Genomic DNA, 12,579 nt, shown 5'->3' with positions numbered 1-12,579 from the left:
CTGGAAGGACAAATAAAGAGAATAAATGTTTTAAATCAGTTATTGAAATGAATACATTTAAATATTAGACACTTTTCTTTCAACCATTTAACTACATAATCCAACACGCTCCCAGTTTGCTGCATAACTACTTTTTGCAGGGTTATTGCTCATGACTGTGTCTCCAACCACCTCAGCAACAAGATCATAAAGTTTGCAGATGACACGACTGTTGTTGGTCTCATCTCAGGCGGGAAGGGGGAGCTGGAGTACAGGGATGAGGTGAAGCGGCTGTCAGAGTGGTGCAAAGTCAATAACCTGCTCCTCAGCATCTCCAAAACAAAGGAGCTGGTGATCGACTTCAGGAAGAACAAAACGGACATCCAGCCTCTCACCATCAGTGGGACCTGTGTGGAGAGGGTCCCAGTGTTCAGGTTTCTGGGCATGGAGTTGGAGGACAAGCTAACCTGGAGCACCAACACCAAGGAGCTGTTGAAGAAGGCACAGCCAGACTGTACTTTCTGAGAATACTCAAGAAGAACCGTCTCCCCTCAGACCTGCTGCAGGCCTTCTATCACTGCTCCATAGAGAGTGTGCTCACATACGGTCTGTGTGTCTGGTACGGCAGCAGCACATCCGCGGACAAGAAGGCGCTCCAGATGGTTGTTAGGGCAGCAGAGAGAACCATAGGCTGCCCCCTCCCACTATGGAACAGATTTAACTTCCAGGCTCCACAAGAAAGTTTTGGACATTTTAAATGACTCTTCACACCCTGGCCATGGTCTCTTCCAGCTGCTGCCATCAGGCAAGAAATACAGAGCAATAAAAACCAGGACAAATCGCCTAAAAAACAGTTTTTACCCGATGGCAATCATGGCACTAAATTCAAAGGCATAAGAACTTCTGCTCTTGACACCACTTTGTTAAAAAATGTAAATTCTGTTGCGACACCTCCAGGCGCTGCAACCATCTGCTGATGTCTATTTATTTCTCATTTTGTACTATTTATTTCTTTATCTTTGTATATTATCTATATACACATAACTTGCATCTTAACTCGAGTCGAGCAAATCTCAATCTCGTTGTAATCTGTTGATGACAATGACAAATAAATCTTATCTTATCTTATTATGACGGGATAGGGAAAAACCTCAGAGGTAATGAAATTCATAAAAAGGATCACTTGCACAATTTCATCATATCAATTGTTATGTGAAGAACAGTAGATAGGCTAACAGTAGCCCTTTGGAAATGCAACTGTTATTCAACAGCAACAAAAAATCTCCCTTCCACCCCAGTTTACTGTAAGCATTGGAGTGATAATATCATCATTTGTATTGATTATTATTTGTTGGATTCCTTTAGACCAGAGTTTGTCAAACTTTTTCAGGCAGAGGACCACTTGACCCATTTAACAGTCAAGGATCACCTAACCTGAAATTGCCCTCATGATGACACATCTTAATATATAATGCAACCCAGAAATGAAAATATTAGACTCTTGACTCACTATTGTTGTTTCTTTGTTTGTCCTAATGAGAAAAGTGGTGCTGTTTGGTAAATGTGACTGGCCACGACAAAAACAGGTCTACTTGGGCATTTTGAGTTATTTACAGATTCTGAAAGTGTCAACTTTCCAATGATGTCAGACACATCAAAAAAGGTGTTCTTTACTATCAAGTGTTGTGTGCATCAATAACATTTAGTACTATTGAAATGAAATACTATATTTACTATAGGTAAATGAAGAACAATTAAAGAAAAATAGACTTGAGTTGCTTTAGCAGAAACAAAAAATCCTTTTCTGCACCATTAAATATAAAAACAATCCATCAATTTCTATCAATTGTACTTATTTGTAGTATTTAATTAATTGAATAATTTCTAATTAAATAAAAATAAGCAAGCAAAGTCAGAAAAACATAGAACAGTTCTCACTAACTGAGGTCAACCGCTCACCCCATAGAGCCGTTCAAAGGAATCCAATCGCTAGTGAACGACACTTCAACAATCAGCAGCTGTGATTCCGCTTCCTCTGATCATAAAAGTAGTCCTGGAGTTTTTTTCTTTCCACCGGTATCTGAAGCTTTTCTTTTGTTTTGAGTGACTTGGTCTGAAGCCAGTTTTCCATTATTATTTTTAACACAATTCTTTGGTAAGCGTCACACTTTGAGTTCACGTCATGGCAAATAAACGGTCGTTTACATGCAGTACCACTAGCGGCGCCCTCTAGTGGCCCTCCCCTAACAGACTGAGAATGACTGCTTCAGAATAACCCTGCTAGTCAACAACCATATTATTTGTTTTTGATTAAACTATTATTTTTTTCCCTTCCAGTCAGTACATTTGGTACAATTCTTCAGTATGGGGATTACACACTTTGCCAACCTGAAGAAGTGATTTCAATACGCTGGTCAAGGCCACTGAGACTGAACAGCACAGAGGCTCTGCTGCCCTAAGCTGGATATTGAACAGCTCTATAATCTAATCTATAAAATCTTTTTACACTTAGCCTAGCTAAACTAACAGGTACCTTGGATAGGATTGGGCTCCCTGTCTACAGTGTTGCTTTAGGGTTTTTTCCCCAACATGGTAAAAACCAGGATTTCTCTCTATTTTTATTCCACCTTGTTCATGTTCTGCTCAAAATGAGTCTGAAGTCAGGAACTTGATATCATTAGCTGGACCTCATTAGATTAGCCTGCTTTCTTTGTTTTGCATCACAACTAGAACCTAATTGGACTGTAAATAATTGTGATTTACATCAGTTATCTTTACTGCTGATGTCTCCATGTAATAAGTTTCCTTGTCGTCCACCAGTGGAATCTCATACATTTCAGCCAAAAATAAGTTGAGTCCACAAGTAAGGAAGTGATAAGATATTTAACTAATAGATGATGAAAACTGACAGCTGTAGGAATTAGTTTATCTTCCAACTACAGAATGATTATCCGGACATGATATCTGTCATTGAATAATTATTGAACACTAAAAAAAATCTATAGAAAAATAAAACATTTTAGGAGACAAAAGTCAGTTTGAAGACTCTCCTTTATCACTATTCTGTAAAACATATTTTTTACTTGGATATGTTTCTCATTTCATGAAAATTATTTACCAAAACTTTGACCATAAATCAGCTCAATGGTTGCTGAGTGATCATATTTAACCAAGATTATTTATTAGACATTACAAAACAGGAAACAAACTGGTTTCAATAATTGGGAGTTGTGAAAGGTAGCTGACCTTTGACATGCAGCTGAACACCAGACAGAGCTGTTTCCTCTTGATTCTCAGTCATGCTGCAGATGTAGATGCCGGTGTCTAAAAGTTGAGGCTTTCTCAGAGTGAGGCTGAAGTCACCAGAGTCCAGAGCATCAAGTATCATTGAAGTTCTTCCTCTGAAAACCTGATTTTGTCCATGTAGGTCGTCAGCTTCTCGCCGTTGATGGACGTTATTGGGATTGAGATCAAAGCGGCTCCATTTCACTGTAACAATCTCTTCTAATCTCTTGCTGATGTGGCAGGGCAGAACGACAGACGGTTCTCCCTCCTGAACCTCCACTGTCACAGCCAAAGAATCCTGAGAGGCTGGGAAGATAAATAAAGGACATGTTTTAAATTAGTTTGTTAAAATAAATACATTTAAACCAAAGACATGTAGTCTATTGAATATTTAATTTACTATTGACCAAATTGTGTCCCAGTTCTTTGTATTTCTAAACAATGTTTCAGTGTTATGAAGAGTGATTAAAAAACAGAAAATGATCACTTTCACAATTTCAACACATCAAGTTAAATTATTTACAATAATCCTGCATTTCTTCATATATCAATAATTCTATGTATAGCTGAGGATGGCAGAGTCAGAGAGAACAGAATCATTTAACAACATGTAGATCTTTGAAATGAAACTTTTCGTCAACTATAATTTCCCTCCACTTCACAGGAGGTAGAGCAGTTTATTAACAGCTTCAGGTCTGAATGTCATTTCCAATTATTCAGTCTAATAATGCATAAAACTCTTTGGGCATTTATAAGCCAATAAGAAGATTTTAAAATAATAGCCGAGCTTTAACAATCTGAACAAGCTGCAGGCATGAAAGAGAAATCTTTTCAATCTTTTTACGCCTGAAAAATCCAACCTCAGCCACTTTTATATGTAATTCAGATGCATATCCAATTATTTTCAAAATGTCTCCCATCAAAACGGTCGTGTTGCATTTTATGTGACTTTTATGTCATTGATGTGAGACACACTGTACATCATTATTCTGTAACAAAAAAAGGCTGAATGTAAACAACAGATGAAAATTATGATTATTATTTTATAATTATGTAAGAAGGTTGTGGCACTGAAGAGAATCACATCAGCATCAAACTTTTGGTCTGTACTGTGTATATATATATATATATATATATATATATATATATATGGACACATCTTCTAATGCAATGGGTTTTCTTTCTTTTCATGACTATTTATAAGGCAAGAAATCCCACTTATTAACCTGACAGGGCACATCTATGAAGTGAAAACCATTTCAGGTGACTACCTCTTGAAGCTCATCAAGAAAATGCAGAGTGTGTGCAAAGCAGTAATCACAGCAAAAGGTTGCTACTTTGAAGAAACTAGAACATAAGGGGTATTTTCAGTTGTTTTACACTTTTTTGTTTAGTGCATATTTCCACATGTTATTCATAGTTTTGATGCCTTCAGAACTATGAATAACAGCTGCCAGACGAGAGAGATCGTCTGGCAGCTGAAGGAGCAACAGCTTGTCCTGCTCTCTCCCGTCCTTACTGATAACTTCGCCTGAGCTACTTTTAAAGTGACAGTTTTTATAGTTATATTCACATTTTCAACATCATAACTGGATTACTACAAACCTAAGGACTGGGGGATTTTCTTACTTTTATTTTTACTTTACTTTACCAACTTCATCTCCAAGTTGAACCAGGACAAAATGCCTCCGGCCGACCCCAAGGACATTAGCAGTATTATACAACGACTTCAGTCTATAGAAATGAAGATCAAACAGCTGGAGGTTAACTTTGAAATCAACGCTAACTGTGGAAATCAGACAACTCTTCCTCAAATCAACGGAGAGGCTGTACACCTCGCATCAAGCAGCTCACCCTGGAACGCTCTGGGTGCCAAGCCGAAGCAAACGTCTCACACCGCAAATCTGATGAGGCGATTGACAGGAAGAACCCCTCACCTGGACGAATCAGCGTGGCCGGCTCTGAGCCGAAACCCACCTTCAACCTCAACACCTGCTCCACCAAAGAAAAACAAACAAGCAGCTGCAACCAAAACGGTTCCACCGACCCCGCTCCCAAGGACAGAGCGACCAGCCCGGGCCTCAAAACATTCTGACTCTGTGGGAATCCCACTGAAAAACAGATTTTCTGTACTCCAGCCTGAGCCTCTGAGTGAAACCTCGCTTTCAAACATCAACAATGAGGCAAGACCAACACATCCACCCCCCAAAGCTCCAAAGGACAAAGCGGCTACCAGGAAAACGAAAGGTATGCCAAAAGTGCTTATTGTTGGAGATGAGGCAGTAAATGGAATCAGTCACGTTTGCAATCCCAAGAAAACGAGAGTGATTTCTTTTCCTGGTGACACTGTATCTGATTTAACTCGTAAAGTTCTTTCGCTGACCACTGATCAGCCAGATATTGAGTCCTTAGTTGTGCATGTTGGAGCCAACGATGTGGCAAAGCAGAAATCTGAGATTCTGAAAAAGGACTTTAATATTCTACTGAACACTATGGGAAAGTTAAAAATGAAGTTATTTCTCAGTGGTCCAATTCCATCACCTCAATGGGGAGACGAAAAACACTCCAGGCTGGACATGATAAACAAATGGCTGATTAAAAGCTGCTCTGCCAGCTCAGTGACCTTCATCGATAACCTCTGGATCTATTGGCAGCGCTTTCACCTCTTTGGAAGAAGCGGACGCAATCTTAATAAACATGGGATAAAGTTGCTCACTGCAAATCTTTTTCACTTTATCAACAAGGACAGCAACGTGATCATCGCTTCAGAAGAACAGGCTCAAGGATTTCTGACTAGGAAGGAACCGTCGGCTTATCAGGCAAAAACAGCTGATATAACATCGACTGGAGACGGAGCGACTAGTTCCCTTCCTCCTTCTCCCCTCCCTCTCTGCTCACCCACTCATTCACAGGATTCACAAGATACACATGGAGAAATGTCTTCTGGACCGGAGTTTCTTAAATTTACAGATGGAATGAATCAACAGGTTGTACTTGGGACGTCTCTCCTTAGCGCTCACGTAGCAGACCTCACTTCATTTAAGCCACCTGACTCTAACGTCCCAGAGGATCCATCACTCTGCGTTTCTGAGGTCTGAGGCCGGGGTCCAGACTTTATCTTTACGCCCTTCTTGCTCCAGAATGTGTCTGGCCCCTCGGCACTGCAGAACAGGACATTACCTGTCCGGATCACTACAAGAAAATTTACAAGAAACAGAAACATAAAATATAGGGGACCTAATTCAAACATCAGACTGTTCCCCTGCCTAAAGGAACCTCAGACTGAAGATTTCTTGGCCTCCAAGTCACTTAAACTCGCTCTTTTAAATACCAGATCTCTCTGTGCTAAAGCTCTATTAATTAATGATTTCATCACTGAGCATAATATTGATGTTATGTTTCTGACAGAAACATGGTTGAATGATAATAATGAATCGATCGTACTAATTGAATCTGCGCCTCCTAACTACAATTTCTTCAGTGAGAATAGAAAACATAAAAAAGGAGGAGGCGTGGCTTCAATATTTATGAATACCATAAATTGTAGTAAAATCTCTTTGGGTCACTTCACCTCTTTTGAGTATCTTGGAATTGAGGTTAAAGGCCACAAACGAACTTTGACTGTAACTTTATACAAAACTCCAACTTTTGTGGAAAATTTCTTTACTGACTTGAATGAACTTCTATCTCTCATATGTATTGATTATGATTGTTTAATAATTGTTGGTGATTTCAACATTCATGTTGACAACCCCCAAGACAGAGGGGCAAAAAAGCTCGCTAATATTTTAGAGACTTTTGGTCTAACACAACATGTCAAACAAGCAACACACACTCAAGGACACACACTGGACCTGGTTATCAGTAAGGGTGTGAATGTTTCCAATGTCTCTGTAACTGATGTCGCCCTGTCGGATCACTTCGCTGTTATCTTTGAAAGTTCTTTATCTTTTAACCCACTTGGACAAACAGCAACCATCACAAAACGTTCTCTCACTGAAAACACAGCAGAAACTTTTAATCAAATCTACTCTTCTTCCTCACCCTTAAGCTGTAATGATGTAGATAAGTTGGTAAATGATTTTCAGTCTAAAGTCTCAGATATTATTGATTCCATTGCCCCAATTAAAATGAAGGTTGTGTCTGGTAAAAAGAAATCTCCATGGAGAAATGCACAAACAGTTAGATCTGCAAGACAACTCTGCCGTAGGGCAGAGCGAAAATGGCGTAAAACTCAACTCCACGTTTATTGTGACATCTATAAAGAAAGACTACGTAACTATCATTTAACACTAAAACATGCAAGAGAGGCTTTCTTTGCAGATGTCATAAACAAAAACATTAACAACGCTTGGGCTTTATTTGCAACAGTTGACAGAATCACAAACCCTCCTGTGACGTTACCGCCTGAATTCCAATGTATTGCTGCCTGCAACCAGTTTTCCAGCTTCTTTTCAGAGAAAATTCAAAAAATCAGAGGATTAATCTGTACATCCACTATAAAGTCAGTACCAATGCTGAACCCAAACAAAATAAATACAGGAAAAATGACCCAATTTTAACTACTTAATTATAAAACCCTACAGGAAATTATAAGTCAAATAAGCTCCAGTTCCTGCTGTCTGGATGTTTTACCCTCACATTTCTTTAAGAAAGTCCTGCCTGTTATCGCTGCTGATCTGATCCAAATAGTAAACTCATCGCTCTCATCAGGCGTTTTCCCCCAGGCTTTGAAAACAGCAGTAATCAAACCACTTATAAAAAAGAACAATCTGGACAAATCACTAATGCAGAATTACAGGCCGACCTCTGACCTCCCATTCATCAGCAAAGTTATTGAAAAAGCTGTGTGTAAACAATTAACTAGCTTCCTAACTATAACCAACCTCTTTGACTCCTTCCAGTCTGGTTTTCGTGCTCACCACAGCACGGAGACCGCCCTCGTAAAAGTGTTCAATGACATCCATATAAATACGGACTGTGGCAGAACCACAGTGCTGGTTCTGTTGGATCTCAGTGCAGCTTTTGACACTGTTGACCATGACATATTACTGAATCGACTGGAGAGTTGGGTCGGACTCTCCGGTCCAGTGCTTAACTGGTTTGAATCCTACATAAAGAACAGGGATTTCTTTGTTTCAATTGAAAACTTTTCATCAAAGAGGTCAAAGGTCACATGTGGGGTACCCCAAGGTTCAATCCTAGGGCCCCTTTTATTCAATAATTATATGCTCCCACTAGCTCAGGTTATTACAGAAAATAATATTAGCTACCATAACTATGCAGATGACACACAGCTCTACATTACGATGTCACCAGGTGACTCAGAGCCCATCCAATCACTGAACAGATGCTTAGAACAGATAAATGTGTGGATGTGCCAAAACTTTCTCCAGCTGAACAGAAACAAAACTGAAGTTATTATTTTTGGACCTAAAGAGGAACGATCTAGAGTCAATGCACAGCTTCAGTTATTACAACTGAAAACCAGCGATCAGGCCCGAAACCTGGGAGTAGTGATAGACTCTGACCTGAACCTCCAGAGCCACATAAAGACAGTTACAAAGTCGGCCTTCTATCACCTGAAGAACATTTCCAGGATTAAAGGACTAATGTCTCAGCCAGATCTAGAGAAACTCGTCCATGCGTTCATCTTCAGTCGTATTGATTATTGCAACAGCGTCTTCACAGGTCTGTCCAACAAATTAATCAAACAGCTGCAGCTGATCCAGAATGCTGCTGCTCGCGTTCTCACTAAAACCAGGAAGATAGAGCACATAACACCAGTTTTAAAGTCCCTCCACTGGCTCCCTGTAGCTCAAAGAATAGACTTTAAAATACTGTTGTTAGTTTATAAATCACTGAACGGCTTAGCACCACAATACATTAAAGATATGCTTTTATTGTATCAACCTTCCAGACCTCTCAGGTCTTCCGGTTCTGGTCTGCTCTGCATCCCCAGAACCAGAACCAAACGAGGAGAAGCAGCTTTCAGCATCTATGCACCACAAATTTGGAACAAACTTCCAGAAAACTGTAAAACAGCTGAAACACTGACTTCTTTTAAATCTCAACTGAAAACCCACCTGTTTAGAATTGTATTTGAAATGTAATCAATTACAAATTTATTGATGGAACTTGACTTAATGATTGATTCTATATTGCATTGTGATTCTGTGTTTGTTATGATGTAAAGCACTTTGAAATGCCTTGCTGCTGAAATGTGCTATACAAATAAAATTTGATTGATTGATTGATTCAGTGTAAATCTACAATGTCAATAGTCATGAAAATAAAGGAAACTCATTGAATTAAAAGGTGTGTGTGTGTGTATATATATATATATATATATATATATATATATATATATACACACACACACACACCCACACACACGCACACACACCCACCCACACACACCCACACACACACACACACACATATGGTCCCTAAGCGGAGTGCTCTCATAACTAAGCTGTTGCCAGGCAGAAGTGGCCCAGCCCTAGTTCTACTCCAGGAAGGCGTCACAATTTGTGAAGTCTAGTTTTTACAAACGCTCTCGCTTCGACAAGGAGTTGCATAATTCATAGGATTCCATAAACATAAAACCTCACCGTGGTGGTGGAGCAAAACTTTGGAAAAAGTCGAGGAGTTGAGCCCCGTCACTGAGAAATAGTGTTAAAAAAACATCCTGTTGCAAATTCGGTTCTATACCGAAAGCTGTGTGCAGAGGCCTAGGTTTTACTTCAACACTATGTGCTGTTCAACCGTTTTCGGACATAATCCTACAACGTCTCTGCATGACGTAGTTATTATCAAGATACTCGTTATTTTCCATATGTTATTTATACTTATTTAGGAATGATACAACTTACAATAAATTTGGAGAAGTAGACATGGATTCTTCTGCTTAAAAAATACATTTCTAAATATTGCTGAGCATGTAAATGAAAAATTGTTTATTGACTATGAAGGAAGAAAAAAAATGATTTGACTAAATAAATTTATGAGAATGGAGGAAAGAAAATAACTTACCGTACAGGAGGAACACAAACGCAGCTAACAGCCACATCTTCCTATATTTACAAAATGCCAAATCCTTACTAAAGGATTTCTTAATGATTCATTTAAACATTTCCTCAGACTAAAACAGAAAATAGTTTAAATTTGATTATGGTATCCATTTAAGGTCGGCTCACTTGTTCCGCGTTGGATGAACATGAAAGTCTCTTTCACTTTCACTTCTCATGTTCGTTCATGCAGCTGCTTAAGCTGCTAAACCACACCCCTCTTTTCTGCTCTAAGTGCGCCATCTAGTGAATAAGCGTGTTACTACAGGTGCTGCCTGTAGGAAATGTTGAGTGGAATTAGAATTAAAAATAATATATAATATTGTTTCAACGAGTGGTTCATATATTTTATATGTATTTTTATTTTTCTCGAATAATGTATAATGATGACATACTCATTAAACACATAAGACTCTGTGGGAATCCCACAGAGTCTTATGTGGGATAGATAGAATTGTATTTGAAATGTAATCAATTATTCTACGTTCCCACCCTCATCTATGGTCATGAGCTTTGGGTCATGACCGAAAGAACGAGATCGCGGATACAAGCGGCCGAAATGGGTTTTCTCCGTAGGGTGGCTGGGCTCTCCCTTAGAGATAGGGTGAGAAGCTCAGTCATCCGGGAGGGACTCAGAGTAGAGCCGCTGCTCCTTCACATCGAGAGGAGCCAGTTGAGGTGGCTCGGGCATCTGGTCAGGATGCCTCCTGGACGCCTCCCTGGTGAGGTGTTCCGGGCACGTCCCACCGGGAGGAGGCCCCGGGGAAGACCCAGGACACGCTGGAGAGACTATGTCTCTCGGCTGGCCTGGGAACGCCTCGGGATTCCCCCGGAGGAGCTAGAAGAAGTGGCTGGGGAGAGGGAAGTCTGGGCCTCCCTTCTGAAGCTGCTACCCCCGCGACCCGACCTCGGATAAGCGGAAGAAGATGGATGGATGGATGGATGGATGTAATCAATTATTGATGTAACTTGACTTAATGATTGATTCTATATTGCATTGTGATTCTGTGTTTGTTATGATGTAAAGCACTTTGAAATGCCTTGCTGCTGAAATGTGCTATACAAATAAAATTTGATTGATTGATTGATTGATAAGAAAACTATAGATATTAAAAAATATCACATACAGATTTTAATTAAAGTGCAACTGTATAAATATAAGACAATCACAATAAACCACCTCAAGACGGTTTACATGGTTTATGAATCAATTATCAGTTTTCTAAAGCTCTAATTATTTAAGCAGCACATTAATAAAATTAGAAAAACAATTAAACTTCCAGGGAGCAACACTAATTTATCAATCAGGGGAATTTAAGTTTGCAAACATTCACACCAACATGTTGACGCCTACCTTTTAGGTTCAAATTAATCTTCTAAACCAAAAATCAAATGACTCAAAATAAGAATAAAAAACACAACAAACAGAAGAGAGGAAAGAAAACCAGGATATATAAAAATTTACTTTTATTTTTAATTCAGTTTACAAATTTAAGACGGTAAAACTGATTTATTGGTTCCTGGTTCTAAACAGAAAAAGATGGACCATGGAAAGGTTTTACACTTGTATCAACTAGTAAAACAAACAGACCAAAAAAAAAAAGAAAAGAGAAAACAAACTATACACCAGTGTTGTACAGTAACGAAGTAAAAATACTTCACTACTTTACTTAAGTATATTTTGAAGTACTTCATACTTTCCTCGAGTATGAAAATTTTTGATGACTTTCACTTTTACTTCACTATATTTCCGAACTTAATCGCATACTTTTACTCCGATACATTTTCAATGTGTGGTTTAGTTACTCGTTACAAAAAAGCGAGAGAGAGAAACGCAAGTGTTTTGACCCCACCTACTGATTAGCAAGTAGCAAGTAGGCTACCGAACAAAGTCGGTAGCCTACTTGCCTGGGCTGGTTCATCACCTCCAATAGGATACACCTGTTTCGCTTCTCCCATTAAACACAAAGCAAGTCTCGCTATCAGCAGCAGCCACATGGAGGAGGAGACGGAGACCACAACGACTGCAACTACGTCGGACACGGCTCCAGGGGAACCACCAGCTGGTGATGAGAGCCCATGGCCTTATTTAAACACAATACACTCTTTTGTGGGTGTTAAAGATTCGTCGTACCGCATGCAGTTTATGTTATTCCTGCCCGAAGATGTGGAAATTCTATCTTACAAAAACTCCCCGTCCAACTTGAAGAAACACATCGAGGTAACGTCTTATGAAATGGTTATA

At 39.3% G+C, this 12,579-nt stretch overlaps 2 protein-coding genes across 6 annotated transcripts in view; both read right to left on the bottom strand.

The window, feature by feature from the left end:
* Positions 1 to 10,507, bottom strand: part of LOC116723462 (uncharacterized) — a 43,226-nt gene extending 32,719 nt beyond the window's left edge. The window contains exon 1 of the mRNA XM_032568430.1: positions 10,300 to 10,507. The gene's annotated coding sequence lies outside the window, so the exon portion shown is untranslated. The remainder of the gene's footprint in view (positions 1 to 10,299) is intronic.
* The window catches only part of LOC116723453 (uncharacterized), a 197,030-nt gene that overhangs the window by 65,634 nt on the left and 118,817 nt on the right, over positions 1 to 12,579 (bottom strand). Inside the window, exon 20 of one of the 5 annotated variants that reach the window (XM_032568360.1) lies at positions 11,784 to 11,961. The exons of the other annotated variants lie outside the window; for them this stretch is intronic. The gene's annotated coding sequence lies outside the window, so the exon portion shown is untranslated. Of the gene's footprint in view, positions 1 to 11,783; positions 11,962 to 12,579 lie in introns of those variants that run through there. 5 annotated transcript variants of the gene reach the window in all.

The sequence above is a fragment of the Xiphophorus hellerii genome, chromosome 7 (genome assembly GCF_003331165.1).
Source record: "Xiphophorus hellerii strain 12219 chromosome 7, Xiphophorus_hellerii-4.1, whole genome shotgun sequence".
NCBI classification, from domain to species: Eukaryota; Metazoa; Chordata; class Actinopteri; order Cyprinodontiformes; family Poeciliidae; genus Xiphophorus; species Xiphophorus hellerii.
The sequence above is the reverse complement of the archived record's forward strand: the minus strand, read 5'-3'. Positions and strand labels throughout refer to the sequence as shown.